The sequence below is a fragment of the Dipodomys spectabilis genome, unplaced genomic scaffold (genome assembly GCF_019054845.1).
Source record: "Dipodomys spectabilis isolate Male_0828 unplaced genomic scaffold, ASM1905484v1 ptg000742l, whole genome shotgun sequence".
Taxonomy (NCBI): Eukaryota; Metazoa; Chordata; class Mammalia; order Rodentia; family Heteromyidae; genus Dipodomys; species Dipodomys spectabilis.
The window spans coordinates 279,355-285,000 of record NW_024871419.1 but is presented as its reverse complement, the minus strand read 5'-3'; positions in this window follow the sequence as shown (position 1 = coordinate 285,000).

The following is a 5,646-nucleotide window of genomic DNA, read 5'->3' as shown; positions in this document are numbered from 1 at the left end:
AAGTGGGATGCAAAATACACAACCTGAACCAATAGATCTATAGGTGACTGAGAGCCAATTTCCACATTAATGGCGTGAATATAAGGGTGAGTCCATTTGAAGACAGGTCTCCAACGATTTCATGGGACCCCATGGACAAGACACGTGTGTGTGTGTGTGTGTGTGTGTGTGTGTGTGTGTGTGTGTGTGTGTGTGCCTGAAGGCTGGGCTGAGGCTCAGGCTGAGGCTGAGTGCAACCTGCCCTTATGCCTTTTTTGCTGCTCTACCACTTCATCCACAGCTCCACTTCTGGCTTTTTTGGTAATTGATTGGAGATGAGATTCTGATGGACTCTCCTACCATGGCAGGCTTCAACTATGATCTTCAAATCCCAGCCTCATGAGTAGCTAGTATTAAAGAAGTGAGGCACTGGAACCTGTCAGGAAGCCTCTTAAATAACAGAGCTATTTTTAGGGAGACAGGAAACACCTCAGTCCAAAAGATGGTGTTGAGTTTTCATGTTTTAAAAGAAAAAAATGCACTCAATAGTGAAGTGTGAAGTAATATTGAAGGAAAGAAGACAGCAAACTTTCATAAATCTGGTGTTGTGAAAGCCCATCAAACATGAGTGTTTCATATAGGAATCAAAATAATATCTATGTGGCAACATTGAGACTCACCCATGTGGTCACTTGAACTGGTTGAAGACCTATTCTCAGACCGACTCACCTTCAAAAGTCTGGGATTCTGCTCTGTGGAAGATGTTTCCCAGTCACACTTGTAAGTCTCTTAGTTCTGTTTTTCACACTTCTCATCCCTCATTCTTAGTATTCACCAAGTATCTTTTCCATTGCTGCTCCAGAAGATGCTTTCAATGTCACTGTAAGAAGTGGCGCTGTAGCTCAAATGGTAGAGCGCTCGCCTTGAGCTGAAGAGCTGAGGTACAGCGCCCAGGCCCAGAGTTCAAGCCCCACGGCCAACCAAAAAAAAAAAAAAAAGAATCTTTGGGGCTGGGAAGGTGGCTCAGTGGTAGAGCACTTGCCTTGCATGCTCGCGGCCCTGGGTTCGGTTCCTCAGCACCACATAAAAAAAAAGCTGGAAGTGGCGCTATGGCTCAAGTGGTAGAGCACTAGCCTTGAGCTGAAGAGCTGAGGGACAGCGCCCAGTCCCAGAGTTCAGGCCCCACGACTGGACCCCCCCCCAAAAAAGAAAGTAATATCAATGTCACTGTAAGAATTCATCTAATAAGAGAAACTTGTTTGGAGAACTTTAATACTTATATTAATAATATCATTACTAATAAAGAGTATTATTCAAGAACTACTTTAAGATAAATAAAACGATTCGGAGCAGTTATGTAGTTTGGATATTAAATCTGATAACACACATATATTCCTAGGCCATTACAAATCTGTAGTTACTTCAATCTTACAATACAAATGTTCTTAAGAAAGAAAGTGTTGATAATATAAGCAACCCAGTAGTTGTTGAATGAGATAAATATAGTGAGGACTTCTGTTGAGCTAGTACACACTGGTTCTTGCTCTGAAAGCATCACCTATCTGTTCTGAGAGCCAGTCAGGCTTACGTAGGACACATGCTTCCGGATGACAGACCTGCCTGGCATTCATTGCCTAAGTCCATTCAGGCCCACAGCCCATAGGCAATATAGAACAATCTTCAGAACAGTCATCCTGACTTTAAAGTTCAAGCCTCTAATCCTAGCTCATCAGCAGACTGATGTCTGAGGATTGTGGTTCAAAGTCACCCTGGGCAGCAAAGTCTGGAAGACTCTTACCTCCAGTTAACCACAAAAAAGCCACAGTGGAAGGGATAAACTGAGAGCAAGGGAAGGGGTGTAATTGTCCCCCAAAAATGTATTCATTACCTGACAACTGTTTAATTTAACTGACTTAACTGTTACCCCTCTGAACATCATATTCCTAATAATATTTTTTTTAAGAAAAGGAAAGATGAGTCTGTGAAGGTGGCTCAATGGTAGAGTGCTTTCCTTGCATTCATGAGGCCCTGAATTCAATTCTTCAGTACCATATAAGCAGAAAGAAAGCTGGAAGGCACACTGTGGCTCAAGTGGTAGAGCACTAGCCTTGATCTGAAGAGATGAGGGACAGTGCCCAAGCCCAGAATTCAGGCCCATAACTTACAAAAAAAATAAAGAAAAGGAAATAAAAAAGGAAGAGTATTGCTGCCAGGCTCAGTGGCCAAGCCTGTAATCCTAGCTATTCATGAGGCTGAGGATCAGTGATTGAAGCCAACTTGGGTAGGAAAGCCTGTACGACTTTTATCTCCAATTATGTACAAAAAAACCTAGAAGTAGAGTTGTGGCTCCAGTGGTAAAGCAGTAGCCTTGAGAGGAAAAACATAAACTACAGGGATAGTATCCATTTCCTGAGTGCAAGCCCCAGAAAGGCACAGAATAAAAGAAGGAAAGACACTATGAACTTGGTTTATCTGTACCTGAGATGTCCTTGTTAGAGACGATTATGGACTGAAACTCTGAACAGGGCATACTAGGTCTGGCATTTTTTCTGCACAAACTGTGTGCACAACCATCTTAACTCCTTCGCGATTCTATAGTTGCAGGTTGCATTATCTTCTCACCATGGAAGAGGTCCAGTATTTACTTTCCCTAGGGTACCTGCTTCCTTGTCTTCTGCTCTTTATTCATGGACAGCAGTATTTTAACTGAGAATGCAAGGAGGAGGATTGGCAAGGCCTTGAAAAAGAGAATTTGCTAGAAGTGGGTGAGACGGTGGTGATAATGCCCAGGACCAGGTGAGCATTTTGGTGATGATTGGGCATGGTGTGTCATTCTTTATCAATATGCTGAGGGGCCATGGGCATGAAGAGGAGGCCTCAATGCCTCCTGGGGTCATTCAGATTACACAGATATAAGCCAGCTAATCTTCCTCTCACTTTCCCAGCATGGAGTTATGGGCCCTTCCTGGAAGGGGACTCATGCCCAAGTACTGACAGCTATCCACACAACATCCAGTTGTGTCCTCTACGTTGTTACTACATTGAGAGCAGTGCAGCACAAATCACATGGAGCATGTCTAAATCATTAAAGGGATGGGAAAGTGGTTCTATGTTATATGGACCAAGACAGACAGAGAACACCATATAAGTTCCCTTTCAGAGTCCCCACTTCTGTTCAATGGCCAAGAGAACATACAGGAAAACCTCCAGAAGGAGGAGCTATGTTCCTAACCTGGACCCTTCACTGCATGATTTCCCACAGCTTATGGATACAATAAAACTAAATCTCTCCAAGATCAGGCATGAAGTCTCTCAGAGACCATTGCCCACATCTGTGAGGAGAGCATAGGAGGTAAAATGGACTGTCAGGGAGGGGAATAGCCACAGAGTGTCTCCGTGACATCTCTGGCATCCAGTATTCAGATAATTAGGGAAAGGTTATGAAAGCATATTTGGTGTGGATAATGAATCATTGCAGCAGGTGGCACAGAGGATGGGAAAGCTAGTTGAAGAGTACATGGGTCCCATCAAGTCCCAAGATGTGCAGATCTACCATCAAGAGAGCTGGACATTATGTTGGATATGTTACATGATAGCCTTTGCTAATGCCAGGTCTTAGACACGTGTTATACTACAGCGACTCTGCTGTCTACTACCACAAATGCATCACCAAGATCATCCTAAGGAAGAACTTCATAGACATTATCATCTGATTGTGTGTGGGGTCTGGGGTGGGGGGGTGTATGTGTGGACACTAGAGATTCCACTTTGGGTCTGGACAGTGCCCCTGAGCCTCTTTTGCTCAAGGCTTGTACTATAGCTCTTAAGCCACAGCTCCACTTTCAGCTTTTTTGATATTTTATTGAAGTCTCACAAGTATTTACTTACAAGATAAACTTTAATTATGAGGTGATATGATTTTAAGGATGATATACTACTATGCAAATGCAATAAATAAAAATGGGAGGTAAAAAGACACTCTAAGGAGTATATAGGAAGTTTTATGAAAGCCATGAAAGTATATCTTAAAAAAGTGTTATTAGTGACTTAAACAGCAGTGCTAAATTTTTTGTCCTGTATAAATGAATGAAGTCAGTTATTTCTGTTTAAATGTATAATGTTATTTTTCTCTTTTTACTGTTTGTAATCCATACTATTAATATTAATAGGTGTAGGAGACTCAAGCTGAGCTGTTGAACCTGGAAAAGGTTTGAGAGGTTGGAACATCACCTGAATAGTACTCAGAAAGCTGAGAGCTGACTATGCAAAGGTTAAAACACAGCTCTGTGAAGTAAGCCAGGCCCAAAGAAATATAAGTCCCATGGTTTCCCTTATTTGAAATAACTAGTATATGTCTGAGACAAACAGAAACTGTCAGACAAGTTGATGTTACGTGAAATGAACCCCAAGGTAAGGATTCAAATGTTTTTTTTTTTTCTTTCTTGAGATTGTTTCCAAAATATTTATAAAATGATTTCTTTGTTGCTTTGTATGTACCTCCCCATGGAATTAGCCCTGCTTTCACTGTAGTTGATGTTGGTATAATTTGTGGAAAGGAAGGAAAAAAAAACAAATTGTTTAAATAGGGATACTGGTGGACCCATTGCAAGAATGAGATGTACAACACGTTATGTCGAAAAGCGAAATTTACAACTTTGGGGGGGGTAGGAAGAGCTGGAGGGAGGGGTGGGGGGCACGACATGGGGAGGGATGGGAGATGGGAAGGGATAGGAAGGGAAAACCAAGGAGGAGGCAGCAATGCTTGATAAGAAATGTACTCATTATCTTGCCCATGCAATTGTAACTCCTCTGTATGGTATTTTCACAATAAAAAAAAAAAGAAATAAATATATAAATAAGGTTACAGGTGACCCCATTAAAACAATGAAATGTATAAGATGTTATGTTGAAAAATGAACTTTACAACTTCGGTAGGGGGTGGGGGGAAGGAAGGGGGGTTGAGAGGGGAAGGGATGGTAAGGGGAAACAAAGGAGGAGGCAACAATGCTTGATAAGAAATGTACTCACTATCTTGTCAATGTAATTGTAACTCCTCTGTATGGTATTTTCACAATTAAAAAAAAAGCACAGCTCTGGAGAGTGTTAAGCTATTGCCCCCTTCCATAGTGCTTTAAAGGCCTTGAAGCCTGGGAGGTAAAAGAATTGACAACTTAACCTAGGAAGCTAGATAAAATAGACCAAATGTCTGGATTTTCTCTAGGTTGCATTCTCCTTTCTCAAAACAAAAAGGGAACCAGTGTTTCTCACTCACTGTGGTGGCTCTGATTGCCATATAGAAGCTTCATTTTTGCATGTATCCATGGTAACCTTCCCAGTGTGAATCCAAATAAATATGATTGCTTGTATGACCTGGGGCCCAAGTGCCAGTAAGCCTTGGGACCCCAGGTCCTCATTGATTTTTTTTTCTTTTTCTCTACACCTGTCCGTGTATTTTCTAATTTTCTTCAGCTTGGTATCCTATTGCACTGCCTTGGGTTGCAATTAGCAACAAATATGAATATTCTTGAGTTGTAAAACATAAAGGCCTTACAAACTTTCTTATCCCAGATGGCTTCACACCACAATCCTCAGATCTAAGCCTTCTGAGTAGGATTACAGGCATAAGCCACTGGCAACCAGCATGCATCTGAAGACTTGATGTCAGTG